This window comes from Acinonyx jubatus, chromosome B4 (assembly GCF_027475565.1).
Source record: "Acinonyx jubatus isolate Ajub_Pintada_27869175 chromosome B4, VMU_Ajub_asm_v1.0, whole genome shotgun sequence".
Lineage (NCBI taxonomy): Eukaryota > Metazoa > Chordata > Mammalia > Carnivora > Felidae > Acinonyx > Acinonyx jubatus.
Window position 1 is genome coordinate 114,010,556 of NC_069387.1, and position 20,143 is coordinate 114,030,698.

General features: G+C 45.5%; 1 long non-coding RNA gene across 1 annotated transcript in view; it reads right to left on the reverse strand.

Annotated features, from left to right (window-relative positions):
* Positions 1 to 2,217: 2,217 nt before the first annotated feature.
* Positions 2,218 to 20,143, reverse strand: part of LOC113602779 (uncharacterized) — a 30,251-nt gene continuing 12,325 nt past the window's right edge. The window contains exons 2-3 of the long non-coding RNA XR_008300410.1: positions 17,895 to 18,005; positions 2,218 to 10,003 (exon numbers count right to left, since the gene is read on the reverse strand). This is a non-coding gene — a long non-coding RNA (uncharacterized LOC113602779). The remainder of the gene's footprint in view (positions 10,004 to 17,894; positions 18,006 to 20,143) is intronic.

Here is a 20,143-nt window from a genome sequence, read left to right on the forward strand (position 1 = left end):
ATTGATTAAAGTTTTGAACTGGAAAGATCTGAGGACAGAGCCTGTCTGTCCATTGAAACATGCAATCAGAATATCCCTCCTTGTCATCTCTGCTGTATTCTTCAGAATTCAGCCCAGTGTTCGCTTTCAGGAAGCTATCCTGACAACTCCCGTCTCTTCCCAAGCCTTCCTGCCCCAGGCTGAACAGGATTCCTGAATTAAGTCTGGGTTCTCCAGAGAAACAGAACCGACAGGATAGCTATCTGTCTCTCTACCTACCTACCTACCTACCTACTTATCTACCTACTTCTCTAAAGAGATTTACTATAAGGAATTGGTTCACACAATTATGGAGACTCAGAAGTCCAAGATCTGTAGACAGAAAGCTTGTGATGCAGGAAACTCAATAGTTTCATTGCAGTCTGAGTCCAAAGGCCTGACAACCAGGACAGCCAATGATGCAAGTTCCAGTCTGAGTCCAAGTCCAAAGACAGGAAGATACTGATGTCCCAGCTCAAAGACAATCAGGCAAAGAGAAGATTTCTTTTAGCCTTTTCTTCTATTCAGGCTCCAACAGATTGGACGAGGGCCACTCACACCAGGAGGGCCATCTGCTCTACTCAGTCTACAGATTCAAATGATAATCTTATCCAGATACAACCTCACAGACACCCCAAAGTACTGTGTAAGTAAATATCTGGCACCCTGTGGCTCAGTCAAGTTGATATACACAATTAACCATCATGATGCCTTTTGAATTTGGCCCGTTAGTAACCTACACATGCCTCTACCACAGCACTCTCACTCCTCTGTAATTATTGTTTCTCCAACTAGACTACATCTTCCGCCCCAGGGCATGGCACAGAGTCAGTGCTCAATGAATGCTGGCAGGATGAATGAATGAATGAATGAATGAATGTGTGGCTTTGAGAATGTAGTTTCTTCCTTCATCAAAAGTGACTTCCCTCTCACTTGTTGGGATGAACATTGGGTATTATACGTAAGTGATGAATCCCTAGGTTCTACTCCTGAAACCGATACTTTATGATATGTTAACTAATTTGAATTTAAAGAAATAAATTTAAAAAACAAAACAAAAAACAAAAACAAAAAAATGACTTCCTTCTTATTGTCTTCTTTTGAAAACCAGCTAGGTATAAGGTATACCAGCTAGGTATAATGGTACAACTCAATGTACCATTTCTTCTGGGCTTCCAGGGAGGTGATATTTTAAGAAGGGGGTCTACACCCTTATTGCAAAGGTCTGAGTAGCATGGCAATTTCAGGCACAATGGAAAAGAGATTTTGGAAGATGTGAATACATTGTCATTCTCCCCAAATCATACCATGTTGTCTTTTCCTTATTATGCCTTTGTATAAGAAAAGCCTCACTAAACACAGTCTCTTTGAAGAATATACGTTAATGATTGTTGATTACAAATAATATTAATACATACCATCTGTGGCCCACAGAGTTCTTTCAGGCTTGGCTCCTGAGAATCTCTGACAAAGCAACTCACATCCTCACTTTTGAAACCATTATCATTCTGTTCAATGACCAGAAAAAATGCCTATCTCGAGATCTAGTCTCATCCTGAGAATAAACAACAATAAAGATAGAGCTGCTGTTATGTTACTGTCATGGATAATAAATTATTGAAAACTGTTGACTATCTCATTCACACTGGTAATAGGGTAAAGCAATCCTTTACCCTGAAATATTCAGAGTGGCCTGATTCCTCTTTGGGTAGAAATTTGTTGGGTGCCTGGGTGGCTCAGTTGGTTGAGCATCGGACTCGATTTTGGCTCAGGTCATGATCTCATGGTTCTTAGATCAAGCCCTGCCTCAGACTCAGTGCTGAGCGTGGAACTTGCTTGGCATTCTCTCTCTCTCTGCTCCTCCCCTGCTCATGTGTGCTTTCTCTCTCTCATTCTTAAATAAATAAGTAAATATTAATATTTTTTTTGATAGGGAGTTTCCTTTGTCACTGACAGTTGAAAACTGAGAACATCCTGGGGCGCCTGGGTGGCGCAGTCGGTTGAGCGTCCGACTTCAGCCAGGTCACGATCTCGCGGTCCGTGAGTTCAAGCCCCGCGTCAGGCTCTGGGCTGATGGCTCGGAGCCTGGAGCCTGTTTCCGATTCTGTGTCTCCCTCTCTCTCTGCCCCTCGCCCGTTCATGCTCTGTCTCTCTCTGTCCCAAAAATAAATAAAACGTTGAAAAAAAAAAAAAGAAAACTGAGAACATCCTAAGACAAATCCTAAAACCTGAGATTCGTTTCCCTAACGGAGCTCACTCAGCTCCTTTATATCAGAGCTAGGGTTACAAACTAGGGCCAAATCCAGCCAGCCAACATGTACGATGTTATCTTCTTTCCTCCCTTCCTCCCTCCCTCCCTCCGTTCCTCTCCTTTCCTTTCAGTTATAAAATTTGACTTTCTTTTAGCAGATCATGTGCTCCCCCTACTTCATCATGGATGAGCCCATTCCCAAAGCCCCAAACCAGTTAGCTTTATACATTTAAATTACCTTCCTGGCTCCTGCAGACATTTGAGTTTTAGAGCCCTGCATTTGGGACATTGAGCAATTTGTAAAAGGGAGAGATAGTTATAATAGTTATTACTTTAGAGCATTTACCCTGGACAGGCACTGTGCTATATGCGCTTTTCATATACCCTACAACTTTATGAAGCTAAGAAAGATTAACCAGCCCAGAGCCACAGAGCTGATAAATAACCTGGTACCCAGGCAGCCCTCTCCAGGGCAAGCCACCATGACACTACATGAAAATGGATACTATTCTGAAGCAGTCACAGCCGGTCCTGTTTATTCTTAAACTTTTAAGGAAGTACCTACAGAGGCTTTAACAGGACAGCAAATGGAAGTCCCAGGAGAATACGCGACCCCCAGATATGCCACTTTGCATACTGACTTGTCCACCTTAAAACGGCCAGTTATTTTACCAGCACACTGGGTTTATTCAGAAATAACAGAGGACTTGTAATTCAGCTTGTCATTCAAGCTATATAGCAAAAGTCATAGGCAAGTGCAACAAGCAAAGGAAAGGAACATTAGCTTATAGAGAAAGAGGAGGAAGTGGGAGGGGCTATTCTGAGTGGAAGTTCACTGGAGGTAAGCGAGGGTTCAGAGTAGTGATGGCTTCTCATTGGCTGAGTTCCTGGGCAAGGAAGGGAATCTCTCTTCCTCCTGCTGACACAGAAAAGTGGTATCAGCTTGCAAGGTGAGTCGCTCCCCGTTGAGCTGCGCTCGGTATGGACCCCGCTTCCTGTTGCCGGCTGGAATCCGTCCAGGGGTAGTGCGTGAGGGCTCCCCCTTCTGGCATCCTGATTCCATTTTCAATGAGGTTTCCTTTGATTCATTTTCAAATTATTTTGAATTAAAATTATTTGAGAGTCAGTGCAAGAAGAACACTCCGATCCGCCTTTGTCCCCCTGAAAGCAGGAGACGAATCTCCCATGTGAAAGATGTACCAGGAGGGTAGAAGGGATCCTTATCACCAAAAATAGGGAATTTAGGGCTGAGAAGGCTATGCAAACAAAACTTGTTATTTCTTCACTAATTTACGACCCCAAGCCCAAACCCCTTTATCTTGCTAATTCTTTATAAATTTACTGTTTCTCTATCTAAAAGGTATAGGGGCACCTCAGTGGCTCAGTCGGTTAAACGTCCGACTTCAGCTCAGGTCATGATCTCACAGCTCCTGAGTTCGAGCCCCGAGTGGGGCTCTGTGCTGACAGCTCAGAGCCTGGAGCCTGCTTCCGATTCTGTGTCTCCCTCTCTCTCTGCCCCTCCCCTGCTCATGCTCTGTCTCTCTCTGTCTCAAAAATAAATAAAAACATTAAAAAAATTATTTTTAAATAAATAAACATTTAAAAATTAAGAAAATAAAAGGCATAAAAACTGTCTACTTGGGTCACTTTTTTGAGTCTCATAGCTTTATGGGGCTCTTTTATGCATGAAATTAAATTTGTTTTCCTCCTGTTAATCCGTCTTACATCAATTTAATTATTTGGCCAGCCAAAGAACCTAGAAGAGAAGAAGGAAAAATTTTTCTGCACCTACAAAACTGTGACTGAATCTGAAATCCAAAACCCGGAAAAAAGAATAAGCAGGCAAGCCCCTGAACAAAACTGTAAAAGCTGTGCTAGATTTTAGGAAGAAATCCTAAGACACACGAAAATGAGAGCTTTTCTGAGGCTATTTTTAAAGCAACTGATCATGTGTGCATGTGTGTATGTATTTTATTTTGTTAAATAAAATGCTCTTGTTACACAGTATCTCAAGTGCAAGACTTTATTTCCCAGAAGACAGGGCAGACAGAGCAACAGACCTGATTATTAGCAGCAGTGTCTTCAGAACCAGGACGAGACAGGAGAAGCAGGAAACTGCCTCTTAAAAATTCAGGCAAATCACCCCTCAGTGACAAAAGGGAGTGTCCACCCTCCCTTGTTTTCCCAACAGAGATCAAATGAAGCTCGGATAATAATGCGTTTCAAACCACTGATCTTTGTACATCTCTAGGGAAGTCCGTCTTTCCTCAATTCATGTGTTTCTCAGGGCCAACTGCTGATCTCAGAGGCACAGTCCCTGCCCTCACGGAGCTTCCAATCCACAGGCAATGTAATTTCTTTCCTCCTGAATCCCACTTACCTAGAATTTCAAATACTTCTTTTTTTTTTTTTAAAGTTTATTTTGAGAGAGAGAGTGGGAGAGCATGCAGGAGGGGCAGAGAGAGAGGGAGACAGAGAATCCCAAGGAGGCTCTGCACTGACAGTGCACTGACATGGGGCTCAAACCAACAAACCACGAGATCATGACCTGAGCCAAAATCAAGACTCAGACGCTCGACCGACTGAGCCACCCAGGCGCCCCTCAGATATTTCTGACTATCATTTTCAAGCATGAGGTGTCTCTCAGAGCACTGAGATTTTTGTAGAACAGAGGTAAACTGTATCTTCAAAAAAGTATCTAGATCTCAGGATGCTATGGGCTGGATTGTGTCCCTTCAGAATTCACATGTTGAAGCCCTCGTCCCCCATGTGACGGTGCTGAGGCCTTTCAGGGGGATTGAGGCTAAATGAGGGCATCAGGGTAGAGTACTGATCCAATAGAACCAATGCCCTGTTTACGAGAAGAAAAGACACCAGAGCCCCCTGCACGCACTGAGGATGAGAAGAGGCCATGGGGGCACACAGGCAGCCACCTGCGAACCAGGAAGAAGGCCCTCACCAGAACTCAACCATGCGGCACCCAAATGGCAGGCTTCCAGCCTTCAGAACTGTGACAGGTGAATTTCTGCTGGTGATAAGTTACCCAGTCTGTAGTAATTTTTACGGCAGCCCCAGCAAACTAATAAATGTGATATATGGGATCATTGTCATGTTTAGAGTAATTAGGGGCACAAAAGGATCACTATGAAGGTGGCATCTCTCAGACTCTCCTTGTCAGTTCCAGGGCCTAGTGGGCATCTGTTATTTTGTCTGCTCTGCCTCCCTGATTCCCTTGGGGAACTCCTTCAGCCCGTCTATCTAGTTCACGTAGAATCATCCATCACAATTTGCTGCCCTGCATTGACCACGGGCTCACTCGTCACCGTACCCTATCACCCTGACAATGGTGATCATAACTGGTACAGTGGCATGGTGCTATACCAACAGGACTTATCCGAGCCCTTCTCTACAGTTACATTCAGTGCCTGCCATGTATATTTAATATTCACTGAGACAACCTGCTTTTTCTGCAAGTCTTGCTGAGCTAGGATCATAAAAGCCTGGTTGAGTGTAGAAAGCCTGACTGTAATGGGAGAGGATGAGGCCGAGACACAGAGGAGAGGGAGGAAGAGAGCAAGGGAGTGTTATTTAAATGCCTGATTCCAGCTGTGAGTCACGCCTCTGCCAGCCCCAGTTGGATGAGCCAGTAGATTTCTTCTCATTAAGCTTAAGTTAGCTTGGGTTTGATTTCTGTCACGTGCACCCAAGAATCTTGACTTACACAAGAGGCTCACAAGTCTCTTTGTGTCCTTTGTGGACCCGATTTGGCCAGAACCCAGGCTGAGGGCTGTTTTCATCCTCCCAAATGGACATCCGATCCTTTTCTTTTCAGACAACAGGAAGGGGAGGGGGTGTTATCCCCAAACTTCCCATGGCCAGATATATGCTTTCCCTGCTCTAGCCTTAGGATTTCCCTGGCTAAAACTCTCAACTTTTTATCTTTGAAATGGGAAGAACTGCTGTGAAATAATTTCATAAAGTACTTAGCACATTGTTTGGCAGTAGTAGGTGCTTGGGGATATTAGCTCCTATCGTGGAAAGTTCTTTGCATGGTAACTGAGGCTCTCCCCCAGCCTTCCATGCAACAATCTTTTTGTCTTTCTCATGAAAAGCAGAAGCAATGAACAGATTGAGATCAATATCTATTGTTTTTGCAATAAGATCTCTATCCTCTCCCAGAGAAAGTTGCCTATCTGCAACCAGGGAGGAGAACATATGTTCATAAATCCTCTGCTTAAAATCACACTCTGTTTAGAAATCATTCTTGCCCACTTTTCTTGTTTCAATTCAAGAATGGGAAGAAACCATCAGTGTCCAGTAAGGAGTGTTGAAATGAAATGTCACCATGGGTGCTCAATTTCTGCTCTGAGAAAACTAATGAAGAGACTTAGCAAAGCTTCCTTCCCCGGCACAGTCACTCGGATGGGCTTGCAGACTTGCAACCATCCCCACCAAATGGGAGATATTACCCCTGGGGTGAGGACGGCTTGCAAAAGTGCAGAAGCCCGCATTCAGGCTGGAGACAGAAGCAACAGGGCACTTACCTGGAGGATGCACCTGGTATGATAAGGGATAAGGGGGATACAAAACCCTTCTGACTGGTCTTGGCCTCCTGAGATCCTGCCATTTCCATTATTTGGGATGGAAAAGAACTGCCACACAGAGGAGAAGCTTCTGTCATCAGCCTTGTCTTGCTCAACAACCAACCAGAACAGGGCGAGGCTCACACCAACTTGGCAAACCATCAAACTATCACACTTGTGAGCCAGCCTCAGCCTAGGCCTACTTCAGGGCCTCCCCTGCCGTGGACAAAGGTCTGAGTGACACTGCCACTCAGGCAAAACCTCCCGTCACCCCCTGACGGCATCACCCCATCGCAGCCTGAGACTTTCACTTCCCCTCTGTTCCGGCCCCAGCAGCCTTGGGAAACCAGCACTGTCCGTCCCAGACATTGTTGCACAGGCACTTAGCACATTTGGTCCCCACCCTATGAAGTGCGTACCTGCCCCCATTACAGGGTGGAAGAAACCGAGCCTCAGAGATATTAAATCACCAGTTGATAAGTGGAAGAGCTTGCAGGTCTGTATGACTACAATACCCATGTTCTTCCCCACTGCAGGAGAAAGTTTCCACATATTTAAGACTCTTGTTCCTATGGCCTGAGAAGAGCAGAATAGGCCAGCAAATTCTGGCTCATTGAATGGGCTTCACGTCCCTCACTCTTCAATAGGAATATATCCTATTAGCACCATTCAAAATATCTACTCTCTCGGGAGAGGACAGGCTGTCTGTCCCCCAGGCTTCCTCAATTAACCCTAAGAGTGCCCGGCACATCATTCCTCAGTCATCACGAACTGCTTTCATTCTCAGCTGTGTATTCACTAAACAGTCAGACTTCTTTGGGCGATGCCCTGCTGTCCTCAGAGTGGCCTGCAGCCCTTATTATTATCCCTCATTTGGCCTGGCCCAGAGCCCAGAGCAAATGGTCCGGCTCCAGGGGCCAAGCTCCCCTGGTTTCCTCACTTGAAGACCAGTTGGTCACCTGCCATACCCATTCTGCCTACTGCTCCATGCAGATGATTCTTAAATGGACATTTCCTTTTTTATTTTTTTTCAAATGCACCATGCTTCTTTTTAAATTTTTTAAATATTTATTTATTTTTGAGAGAGAGAGAAAGAGAGAGAGAGAGAGATTGAGAGTAGGGGAAGGGCAGAGAGAGAGGGAGACACAGAATCTGAAGCAGGCTCCAGGCTCCGAGCTGTCAGCAGCGCGGGGCTCAAACCTACAAGTGGTGAGATGGTGACCTGAGCCGAAGTCAGACGCTTAACTGACACTCAACACCACATTTCTTGAGAAACCCCCTGGTTTACAAGGCTTTGAAGAATTTTCAAACAGCCATCACTTGGGCTTCCATTGTGCCCCTGGAGTATCAGCCAGGAAGGACAGAGAATCGGGGCCACATTTGTTGTCCTGTAATGACTATCAATTTCAGTAATTTCAGGTATTGGCAGCAAGAGGGGATAAAGCCTTGTGTGTTTGCTTCTTATTGGCTTAAGGCCTTTGCTCACGCCATGTCCAGTCTCGTTAATCAGTAACTGCAGACAGCTGTCTATGAAGGATGTTTTTATGGTGTTTTAACGTCATTTTATTTTCCTAAAATGTCAGTAGACAGCCAGGGAAATTTCCCTCCAGAGTCCTTGGAGGTCGTTTTGAACTGAAATCACCACTACCATGGTCGGCTGAGCAGTAAATGAAAAACAGTGTTATATGTCAAATTAATATTTTAGGGAAGAAATTGTGCAAACCTGCACGGGCAGGTCTGCCCACACGATCTCCAGCTTTAGCCACAAAGCTGTGCAGTGATGACCGAGAGGCCGGAGCCAGATGTGGCCATCAGTCAGGAAGCTAAAATCAGAGATGGGAAGAAAGAATAATGATGAATGGGGTCTCTATTCATCAACTGTGGCAGACTAGTGGGACAAGAGAAGGCAGGAGTGGTGACATTTTTAAATGGATTCATTTTGAGAGGACCGCTGGGTGAAAAGCAGCACTTACTGGAAACCACTGCCGAAGCCTTAAGAAAAAATAAGATATTGTAGAAGAATAATGAGCGATAAGGCAACTCGATAAAAACAGGTTACAAAACCAAATGTACAATATTATTCAATTTTTGAGAACTGTATGAGGGAGAAAGAGAGCACATGTATGAGTGAGTGGCAGGATTTTTATGCCTGATTTTACAATAGAATGTTCTGGAGTTTTAAAAAAACATGTTGTTTAATGTTTTATTTGAGAGACAGTGAGCAAGCAGGGAAGAGGCAGAGAGAGAGGGAGAGAGAAAAACAATCCCAAGCAGGCTTCACGCTGTCAGCTCAGAGCCTGATGCAGGGTTCGATCCCATGACCCCTGAGATCATGACCTGAGCTGAAATTGAGTTGGAGACTTAACCGATTGAGCCACCCAGGTGCTCTTAGAATTTTTTTTTTTTTAATACAGATCCCTTGCCCCTGCCCCTAGAGGTTCTGACTTTTTAGATTTGGTTTGGGGCCCAGGTATTTGTATTTTTAAATCTTCCTAGGTGGTTCTGATGCACTGTCAGCATTGAGACCACTTATACAAAGAAAAGAAAAAGATCAGAGAGAGCTCTTTCTTAAAAGATCAGAGAGAGATTTACGAAGTATTTCTGATTTAATATTTTTCCTGTGGTTTTTCTATACTCTTACATACTGGTCTATGAACACGCATTCTGTCTACCATCAGAAAAGGTTACTAATAAAAATTATAACTGAACTGGTTAGGAAAAATTGTCCCAAGCAACAATGACAATGACTAACATTCATTAAGTGCTTCCGGGGAGCCAGACACAGTTTTATTAATGTCATTTAGTCCTTATAATAACTCTGTGACATAGCGACTAGTATTTCAGCCATTTTACAGATGAAGAAGGCGGAGGTCCAAGAGGTTCTAATCCAGACAGCGAAAGAGTGAGGGACACAGTATGAACCCAGGAACTGTTACTTGAGAGACTGAGGCTTACCCCCACGTGCTTCTCTGTTCCAGTTGGAAGAAGTCCTGTGGTCCAGACGCCCACACCATCCCCAGCCCTCTGGATGCTGGGCCTCACCTGTGCCTGCCGTGAGCTTCCCAGGAGTTGGAGTTATGGGAAATTTCCTCTCTGCATTCCCACTGAGTTTGCTTCTCATCTAAAAGGAAGAATTCTGTCACCACGCAAGCTAGAGAGAGGGAGAAAGGAGAAATTGAACACCACGGGATGCTGGCTGGCTATTAAGGCACATCATAAGTAAGAATCCTTTGAAACAATTCTTAATTGGTTTTTTACTGGAGTGGAGAATGAAGTTCTATGAAGTGCCCCAGGCCATTATGCGTGTGGATAAGGATGTGAAATTCTCCAGGGTTTTCCCCTCCTCTGAGAGGACAGAATCAGATTATTTCCCCATTTCACAGATGGTGGTGCCCAGTCATTAAGGGATTTCCTGAAAGAAAAGAATGAGCTGACACCTCCAGCCAGAGCCACAGATCTTGGCTAGTCCAAAAGGGGTTGGGGAATTTTAAAGATTTTTAAAAATCGGCAGGGGTTTAAATTCTTTGTCTTCATGGTAAGGCTGCCAGATAAAATACAACATGCCCAGTTAGATTTGAATTTCAGATAGCAAATAATTTTTCGTAAAAGACATCCCAAACATTGCACAGAACATAATGATACTAAAAAATTATTCATTGTTTATCTGAAATTCAAATTTAACTGGGAGGCTTGTGTTTTTGTTTGCTAAACATGGCAGCTCTATTTCATGGGAAAGAATTTTATTTTCTCCTTGGGGATTGCTTTCCCTTCTGAGTGTCATTGGCTCAATGATTTGAAGAAGTATAAGCCAGAAAATTAATCCCAGCTCATCCTTTTGTGCCAAGCACCCAGAGAGCCACCTCCTTTGGTAGCCAGTAAGTATTACATATTCCCAACGCACATGCGCGTGCACAGCCTATGCACATAGCATTTGCATATGCTCACATACCTTCAAATACACTCGCTAACACGCTTTCACATATACATATGCAAATGCATAATGCAGGGTGCAAACGGACTTCTCCGAACATTCTAAAATGCAAATCTCTCACTCTGTTCAGATTGTCATGGCTTTCTAAAAACATAATTTTCCTTTTTGGTCAGTTCTTGCCTATTCAAGAAGAAAGTCATATGCCCGGCTTGCTTTATATGCCTAGCTACACTGACTGGCTTCCCACAGGAAAGGTTGGCAGTAAGACCTTATCTCTTGTATTTCAGAAATTTTGAACTTTTCTTTCCTTGCCATTGCATTTAATTGCTTCTTTTAAGTATAAAGGGGATGACAATTGTCTTAGCATCAGATAATGAGTGTAATTTACTAACAAGGAAAAATACAAACTACGAATTGAAACCTTGAGCCATTTAATAAAAATATTTGAAAATAAGAGAGAAGAAAACATTTTTTTAAAGATTTGTTCATCTTTGAGAGAGAGAGCACAAGCAGGGAAGGGGCAGAGAGAGAGGGGAACAGAAGATCCGAAGCGGGCTCTGTGCTGACAGCAGTGAGCTGGATGCGGGGCTCCAACTTACAGCCGTGAGACCATGACCTGAACTGAAGTCAGACACTCAACCAACTGAGCCACCCAGGTGCCCTGAGAAGAAAATGTTTGAAGTATTCTCAAGAAGCAATATAGCATAGTGGCCAAATGAATAATTCCTGGAGTCAGGCTGCTTGAGGTACCAGCGGGCCAAGTTATTTAACTTCATCTGTAAAGTGGAAACAATAAGAGATGCATGAAATAGTGCCTGGCACACAGTATTTACTATGATAATTACCTCTTACTCGCTAGACACAGGGGTAACCTCTTTACCCATATAATCCCATTTGGTTGTCAAAATAAGCCTGTGAAATATGTGGACATGAGGAAACTGAGACTCAGAGAGGTTAAGAGACTTGCCCAATGTCACACAGCTAACATGCAGGAAAACCAAGATTTAAGTACCAGTCTCAGTATTAAGCCACTGTTCTCTTGATTACCCAATGTTAAGATGACAACGAGTGGAAAGCACACAGGTGGCAAGGTGGTAGGTCCTCAGGGAGGGGAAAGAAGGTCATTGCTTCTGTAGAATAGGGCTGGGAAGGTATCAGAAGAAGTTTGGACTGGTGTATTTGGTAGAGAGGACGGTACCCGTAGTAGTTATAATACAGTAGTGCAGTTACAGACCTTACACAAACATTTGCCAAGCAGACCAAGACCTCACTCTCTTGGGACCTCTCCAAGCAAATCCCCAGGAGATGGAAAGTCCTGACCCAGGACTCTGCCTGACCTTCCATCATGAAAAAAAATTTTTTTTTAATGTTTATTTATTTTTGAGAGAAAGAGAGAGTGCGAGCAGGGGAGGGCAGAGAGAGAGAGCGAGACATAGAATCCGAAGCAGGCTCCAGGCTCTGAGCCATCAGCACAGAGCCCGGCATGGGGCTTGAAACCATGAACCATGAAATCACGACCTGAGCTGAAGTCAGAAGCTCAACCGACTGAGTCCCCCAGGCGCCCCCTGACTCTCCACCATTAAGGCAATACAAGCACTGGGTCCACCAGCACTGGGCATGTTCTAGCAGCAGCCCCAGGCCTCTATCCTCAACTTTCTTCATTTACACACTTACCCTGGAAAATTCCATCCAGTCCCTTTAATAACATCTATAAACTGATGAATTCCACATTTATGGCCCTACCCAGACCTCTCCTCTGAACTCACACTCACGACTGCCTAATCAGCCTCTCCTTGGATATCAAATAAAGATCCCAGGCTTAACAAGTTCAAAACAGGATTTTACCCCAAAACCAGGCTTTGCCTCCACTGCCACGGACTCAACATTTGACAACTCCATTCCTCCGGCTGTGCACGCCTAAAGATTTGGAGGGGCCCTTCCCTCCCCATTTCTTGTGCCCCTGCGATCCAGTCCACCAGATCCTCCTCCTCCAGTCCCATTGGCTCCACCCACAATCAAACCACCTCCCACCTCCCACCCTTACCAGCCCGGGCTGTGCCATCTTGTCTCCATCAGGACCACCGCAGCTGCCTCCCAGCTGCCTCCCTGCTCCCATTCTCGATGGGACATGGTATGTTCTTCACACCACAGTGGGAGCATCCGCATTAAACTGTGCTGCAGGGGGCGGGGCGCCTGGGTGGCTCAGTCGGTTAAGGACTTTGGCTCAGGTCACGATCTCATGCTTTATGGTTCCAGCCCTGCATCGAGCTCTGCGCTGACATCTCGGAGCCTGGAGCCTGCTTCGGATTCTGTGTCTCTTTCTCTCTCTGCCCCTCCCCCACTTGCACTCAGTCTCTCTCTCTCTGTCTCTCAAAAATAAACAGTAAAAAAAAATGTGGTGAGGATCACCTCACTCCTTTCTCAGACCCCCACCCCAAACCCTGTCATCTCAGGAAAAGCAAAGTCCTTACAATGACCCCAAAAGCACACCACAAACTGAAGCCCTCCCCCAGCTGTCTCGGACCCCTGCCCCACCACTGTTCCCAGCTCCATCTGCTCTAGCCATGAGGCCACCAAGTCAGTCTTTGCCACACAGGCTCATGCACTAGGGCCTTTGCACTTGCTCTTCTCTCTCCAGGACACACCCCCACCGTGGTGTCCCTGGGACTCACTTCAAATCTCCATACTTTTCAGTCTCACCCTATCACCCTCCTTTGATAAGACTACCCTGTCCCCACGCTGCCCTCAGCCTGGGCACTCGCTCTCCCTCAACCTGACTCTTGTTTCTTACAGCATGTATCACATGTCCCTCTCTGATGTGAGCTATTCATTTATTTGCTTATGTGGATAGGGATTTTGTCTGTTTTATTGACTGCTATTTCCTTCATATCCTCAATGTCCAGAAGCCTACACTCACCCAGTAGGTGCTCAATAAGTGAGTGATTGGAAGGAGCCCCCTGGACATTCTCAGGCCGGCTGAACAGAATACCTCTGCTGACTGCCTCAGCGTCCCCTCCCAAAAGCCAGGCTTTCAGAAGACCCCCCACTCGGCACTCCTTTCCACCTCAGCAGTCAAAATTCCAGGAGGATCCTCAACAAATCTTTTCTGGCTGGCTTGCTTTTTGTGTTGTGTATTTCTGCTTGGTTTGCTTTGGCAGACGAGACTCGTGGGCAAAGGCACGTGCAAGTCTCCCCACGTGTCTCTGGCTCCCCGTGTGCTCTTGATGACAATGTGCCTGGGGACACTGTTCTAAAGGCTCAAGCAGAGAGGGAAGCAGATCCATCTACCCTGACGGCCACTTCCATGGAAACTCCAAATGAGTTCAAAAGGCCAGTGCTGGCAAGACTTTCTGCTGTTATGATCCCTTCTTGTGGTTCCAGGGTTGTGTCTGCAGGCACACGCTGAGAGGAGGCCTTTTGAATCGAAGGCACCAAGAAGGAAGCTTTCCAAAACCCAAATTAATTATCTTCAGCAGCATTGAAATAATTATTATTACGTGACGAGTTTGCCAGTCAGACCCTCTGGCACATCCACTAGGAACCCTCAAACCATGCCAAGTGCTCAGCCTCTCGGCTGCAGAAATCCCTTCACCCCCAAAATAAGCAAGGCTATTAGAAAAAGGCTTTGCTGATTCGGCTGGGAGGCCTCATCCACTCCTCTGGCATCTGCAGTGTCTCCTAACAGCTAAAGTGTCACCTACAGAAGCCTGGGATGAACACCGAACATTGCAAGTGTTCAACACACAACATTTAAATGTACATGGGATCTTTTCCTAAAAGGATCCAGGTAATCCAATCACAGCCGTGATTAGCCATTTCTCCAGAATTATACCGGCCAGACTGCCTATTCTTAATGGGTCCCAGTTTCTTTTAAATTAAAAAAAAATTTTTTTAATGTTCATTTATCTTTGAGAGAGAGAGAGTGCAAGGGAGGGGCAGAGAGAGAGGGAGACACAGAATCTGCAGCAGACTCCAGGCTCTGAGCTCATGCCAGCTGAACAGAGCGCTGGAACCCACAAAATGTGAGATCATGACCTGACCCGAAGTCAGAGACTCAACTGAGCCACCAGTCTCCCCCGGGTCCCAGTTTCAAGAATGCGCATTCTATTCGGATAAAGAGGATGATGTCCCCATGGAGTTGCTTGAACTCTGCTTTTTTCCGACACTCAGATCAGTCATGACCTCTTTAATATTTCTGAACATGCAACCAGCACAAATTCTAGGTCATCCTTTAAGTACATACATGTCTATGTACACCATACCTTCATTTGTCATCCATTTCAAGATTCACCACTATGTTACATAAAGCTAAGAAAGAAAATGATGCTGTCAATTAAATTAGAATCAAGACTTTGATAATAAGATGTGTCCTGATCAGAGATGTTACGTTGTAATCAATTGTGAACTGTGTGTGTGTGTGTGTGTGTGTGTGTGTGTGTGTGTGTGGTGTGTAGGGAGAGAGAGAGAAAGATGTAGTTGGAGGGGAAAAAAAACTTATGTAAGTGGTTTGAAACAATTTTAATAGAATTTTAAAATTAAGAAGTGTTGGGGCGCCTGGGTGGCTCAGTCGGTTAAGCGGCCGACTTCGGCTCAGGTCATGATTTCGCAGTCCATGAGTTCGAGCCCCGCGTCGGGCTCTGTGCTGACAGCTCAGAGCCTGAAGCCTGTTTCAGATTCTGTGTCTCCCTCTCTCTGACCCTCCCTTGTTCATGCTCTGTCTCTCTCTGTCTCAAAAATAAATAAACGTTAAAAAAAAAAATAAAATAAAATTAAGAAGTGTAGGGGTACCTGGGTGGCTCAGTCAGTTAAGCGTTCGATTTTGGCTAAGGTCACGATCTCGCAGTTTGTGAGTTCGAGCCCCGCGTTGGGCTCTGTGCTGACAGCTTGGAGCCTGGAGCCTGCTTCGGATTCTGTGTCTCCCTCTCTCTTGGTCCCTCCCCAGCTCGTGCTCTGTCTCTGTCTCTCTCTCAAAAATAAATAAACATTAAAAAAAAAAAAGAATTTAAAAAAATAAATAAAATTAAGAACTGTATGAAGTTATTTCTATTTCAGACTCTAGTGAGCACACGCTGACTTCTCTAACTCAAAAGTCACGCAATGGCTCTTCCACTCACTCTGTTTGCAAAGGACCACACCAGGTAGGGTCGGGTGCTGCTTCAGCAGAGCACACAGTTAAGTGATGTGGCAAAATGGCTATCCTTCTGAGATCTCGAATTCACTCATGCACCCACTCACTCTTCCATAACTGCCTTTGAGCCACTGTTCTCAGTGGTAATTTTCTGGGTTTACCACTCATTTCTCACTTGCTGAACGAGAGGCTAGAACGAGATTGATTTGTAAACTTTAATGTCTGGCTTCATATTCCACTTTTATTTTGAAAATGTAAGAGTCAGCTGGAAAACATTTAATGGGCATACTATGACAAGAGAGTCAAACTTTTTTGAGCACTTACTATGTGCAAGGCGCTACAGTAATTGCTTTCCATACAGTATGTCACTTAATCCATGAAGCGGCTTTGAGGTAGATGTTACAATGCCCATTTGACAGATGTAGAAGCTGTAAATTCATGCCAAGTAGGGCCTTTTTTTTCTGTTATAGATTTATTAAGATAGGCTTCACATACCGTAGACATCACACTTTAAAATTAACATTCGGATTCTGTGTCTCCCTCTCTCTCTGCCCCTCCCCAACTTGTGCTCAGTCTCTGTCTCTCGAAAATAAATAAAACATCAAAAAAAAATTTTTTTTTGAAGTTTAAAAAATTAACTTTCAAGGGGCGCCTGGGTGGCTCAGTTGGTTGAGTGTCTGACTTCAGCTCAGGTCATGATCTTACTGTTGGTGGGTTCGAGCCCCACATCAGGCTCTGTGCGGACAGCTCAGATCCTGGAGCCTGCTTTGAATTCTGGGTCTCCCTCTCTCTCTCTCTCCCCCTCCCCTGCTTGCTCTCTCTCTCCAAAAATAAATAAACATTAAAAAAATTAACATTCAAGGGGCACCTTGGTGGCTCAGTATGGTGAGCATCTGACTCGGCTCAGGTCATGATTTCGTGGTTCATGAGTTTCAGCCCTGCACGAAGCTCTCTGCTGTCAGCGTGGAGCCTGCTTTGGATCCTCTTTCTCCCTTCCTGCTCCTCCCCCGCTTGCACTCGCACGCTCTCTCTCTCTCCCTCTCTCAAAAATAAAAATTTTTAGGGGCGCCTGGGTGGCTCGGTTGGTTAAGCGTCCAACTTCAGCTCAGGTCATGATCCCATGCTCCACGGGTTCGAGCCCCGCGTTGGGCTCTGTGCTGACAGCTCAGAGACTGGAGCCTGCTTCAGATTCTATGTCCTCCCCCCCACCCCCCGTCCCTCCCCGCTCATGTTCTGTCTCTCTCTGTCTCAAAAATAAATAAAAACATTTAATAAATAAAATAAATTTTTTTTAAATTAATATTCAAGGGTGAATATTAATTCACCACTGGGTGGCTCAGTCTGTTCAGCGTCAGACTCTTGATTTTGGCTCAGGTCATGATCTCATGGTGTGTGAGTTTAAGCCCTGAATGCGGCTCTGGACTGACAGTGGGGAGTCTGCTTCTCTCTCTCCCTCCCTCTACCCCCCCCAAAATAAATAAATAAACACTTTTAAAAAATTAAATTAAATTACCGTTCGATGTTCTTAATATATTCAGAGTTGTGCAAGCAGCACCACAGTCGATTTTAGAACGTTTTCATCACCCCAGAAGGAAACCTCATACCCTTTAGCAGCCATTCCCCATTCCCCACTGTCCCAGCCCGACAACCACCGGTCTACTCTATGTCTCTGTAGGGTGGCCGATTCAGGACGTTTCCTATAAATGAAATCACGCGATATGTGGTCTTTCCAAGCAGAGTCCCGACCCCAAATATTCTGGACTGCAATGCCATACACTATCCTGCCTCAGAGCTAGCTAGGTGTTTGAGGGACAAAGATAAAGTAGGAAACTAAATGCCTGCTCAAGTCTGGGGGGAGAAAACATGGGTTCAAAATAATAGCGGACGATACGAGACCACATACAATCCACATCTGGATTCAGAAAGAGGAGACAGAGGGTGAAGACAGCTCGCCCTGGCTTCCCCGCTCTGCTCGGGCTTTACCTGCTCGCCCCTGCTCGCACGCAGGTGGTAGAAACCTGCACGGAGGCTCGTGTGTTCCGAGCAGCCGGCCACCCACTCACTCTTGCACACTCTGTAGCTCACCGGACAGCTCTAAAACAGAAGAAAGGGGAAAAGCAGCTGACTTTCCGCGCCCTCCCTGACCAGAGAGGGGACAGGGGGTGGTCTTGTTTCTGCCCCGAGTCTGGGGCTGACTGAGCTCTCCTCAGTCATTTACAAGCGCAGCTGGGGCCCCTCTCCTCCCGTAGCCCTGCTGGAAGTTTAGTCTTTCTTTCAAGTCAAACTGCTGCAGATTCTCTCACCAGCTCGCCCTGGTAGGTGGAAAGACGCAGGGCTCAGGGACACCTGCTCAGGTGACTCTCTGCTGGGTATTCCCCATGTGTCCTCAACTGTCCTCTGCCCTCCTCTCCTGGCTCAGGGCCCCTGGAAGGCCCATCTCTAGGGCTGCGTCACCCAGGCTCCCTTGCCCCCAGTGTGACCCCGGGGGGGCTGCCCGCAAAAGGGAGGGCAGGAGGAGAGAGAGGCTGGCCCCATCACTGGCCCTTCTCTCTCCCTTTGGGGCCAGGGCTGAGAGCAGCTGCCTTCTGTTGCTAGCTTCTGGATGTCTCCTTATCCCTTTACGGTTCCCTCTACAAGTCCCTTCATCGTTCCCAGACCTTCGAAAATAATCTCTCCATCAACTTCTTTTCAGTTAAGTTCTTCTGAGAGTGCCATCTGTTTCCGCTCGGCCCCTGACAGCCCCAGTAGCCTTCTAAGATTGATGCCAAAAGGGGAGAGGCAGAGCTTACTAATCCTACCCCACTATCGACTTTCCTTCTGCCTTAATAAAGTAACACTTCATTTCTAGCTGGGCAGGTGGCTACCCTTAATAAAGATCTCTTTTCCCAGACTCCTTTGCACCTAGCTGTGGCCATGTGGCTTAGTTCTGGTAAGACGGAAGCAGAAGTCAAATGTAGCAGCCTCGGGGAGACCTTAAAAGATAGCTAGATCATAGGTATCTGACCTTTCCTTCTGTGTTTCTTCCTCTATCCTACTGCTTGGAACATGATTATGATGGTTGGCGCTCCAGCAGCTGTCTTAGACCATGAGAATGAAGTTTCACCTTAGGGATGGTGGGATGGAAAGCCTAAAGGAGCTTGGGCCCTGCCTCTATAGAGTCTCCATACCAGCCTGGATTGCCTACTTCTGATCCTCTTTTACAAGCCACTCTGGCTTAAGTCATTATTATTTTTGACTGCCTGTACTACGCAGCTGAATTCAATCCTAAAACGGGTGAATTAAATTGGAAGAAAAATGTGGTTGAGCAGAAAGAACCCTAGACCTCAGAGCAGCAGATGTAGGTCCCAAAGCTGCCTCCACCACTTACTAGCTGTGTGCCTTTGGGAAAGTCATTTGACTTCTCTGAGCCTCAGCTCTCTCATCTTTTAAAGTGCGTGATAATAATACCTGCTTCCTAGGACTCTGCAGATAAAATTAGAGAAGGCACGTAATGGTCTTATTACCTGGCACCTATTTAGTACTCATGAAACACATAACTACTCTGTTATGGTCGTTATTGCTATTATTTTCTAATCATTATTATTCTCCAATTACATGATTGTTATCATTTTAAGTCTCGAGATCTCATATTCCCACAAGAGCAATGGTTTATATACCATTATAGCCTCCAAAGTTCCTAGCTCGGTGCCAGCTGCAGAAGTAAGCAATCAAACAGAAGATGGATCATCTTGGATGATTCAGCTAAAGAAGCCCAGTTCTGGAGTGGGGTTGAGATTCCTGTTCTTAAATTTTTTTTAACGTAGGCTCCATGCCCAATGTGGGACCTGAACTCATAACCCTGAGATAGGGTCTGAGCTCTACCGTCTGAGCCAGCCAGGCACCCAAGAGATTCCTGTTCTTAGACAAAGCCACATGTACCAAAGACGAAGGGTATGGGGTGGGGTGGGATGGGAGAAGAGGTTGAGAAGCTGGTGAGAGTTCGGAATTAGTAGGACACCACACGAATTAAAGTTCTTGGTTGTAGACAACAGAATTCATTCCAGCTGGTTTAACCAGAAATAAATATGTGAAAGGAACGAGAAAGCTCACAGAATCTTTGGGAAGACCAGAGAACCAGGCTTGAATGCCACACAATGAGAAAAAAACGCCCTACTTCAACATGGAACTGTTTTAACGCATGCCCCAGAAGAACCAAGTGCCTCTACTGCTGAGCGTAGCAGGGAATCTGCTCT